Source organism: Mastomys coucha, unplaced genomic scaffold, assembly GCF_008632895.1.
Source record: "Mastomys coucha isolate ucsf_1 unplaced genomic scaffold, UCSF_Mcou_1 pScaffold8, whole genome shotgun sequence".
Lineage (NCBI taxonomy): Eukaryota > Metazoa > Chordata > Mammalia > Rodentia > Muridae > Mastomys > Mastomys coucha.
Window position 1 is genome coordinate 14,204,949 of NW_022196914.1, and position 1,307 is coordinate 14,206,255.

The following is a 1,307-nucleotide window of genomic DNA, read 5'->3' on the forward strand; positions in this document are numbered from 1 at the left end:
GGAAAGATATACTGTTCAAGAGAAAGACACCAATGCTGTACTTCCTCCAGTTTTGGCTAGAGTCTATAGTTTTCACTACCTCCTTCCATTCACACGAATAAATCCAGTGATTAGCTAAGAACTAGTGTGTTTCAACCCCTTCACCAGATCTCACCAGTGGTAAAACAAGCCTTTACTTTAGCCACAAGGACACATTTCAAATTGTAACAAACCAGTCTTACTTTAATGTGAAATATGTTATGTAATTATTGTATTAAATAGTGAAGAATCAGATATGGAAAAGTAAATTGTAATTTTGAAGTAAATATTTCAATAAAGAGAATGAGGGAAGAAGTATTTTAGGTGTGCTGTGGAAAATTAATGTTTGTCTTGATAAATTATTCTTTTCCTTTCTCTCAATTCCTTTTCCCATTTTTCTGCTATTCTGTATAATAAATGACTTAAAATCTTGATAATATTATTATAAAACTGTAAATTCTTGAGGAGAAAAGGCAGTAGTTGTACTGAATTTTTTGTTTGCTTTTTGTCTTTTTATTGTAAGGTTGGGAGAGAGAATGGCAAAGATAAGATCCACATTATGAAAATGTCCCTTTACTTAAGTCAGTTTGGTATCAATGACTATATAGTTGTATACAATCTCCTTACAAATATTTATGCAAACAATAACAAGTATTTTCAAAACATTGAGATTTCATTATCCTAATTTAAAAATATATATATTTAAAAGTATTTTGATTAGAAAAATACATGCCTGTTTCATTTACAGATCAAAAGATATTTAAATGTGGGAAAAATTAATCACAAAAAGCGAATAACAGGAAAATTATACCAATTATGAAAATAAATAAGACTACAAATAAAATAGGACACTACTTGAAATTCTGTGTGGTAGATATATAATTATAATAGGATTTTTTAATTGCTGTATATGTGTACATTTATATTGGTATAAATATGTTTTTCATATATATATATGAGAAAAGTCAAATATAAAAATTAATGCATTTTATTTCATCTTAAAACATTATTTTGCTTTAGGTTCAAATGCGTTCTTCTCATATTAAGATTTAATTTTTCTTAAATGTTATACATACATACATTGTACTTTGATGATGTTCATTTCCTGTGTTCTGTACTCTCTCTGGGTCATTCTTTACATTATGTATCAACTTTACATGTTCTCTTAATTAAAAAATATAGATCAATGAATCTAATTAGCTCTAACCACATGTAATATATTTGAGCATTGGACCATGCACTGTAATGCTGCGAACCTACTAGAGCACATACCTTTCTAGAAAAATGCC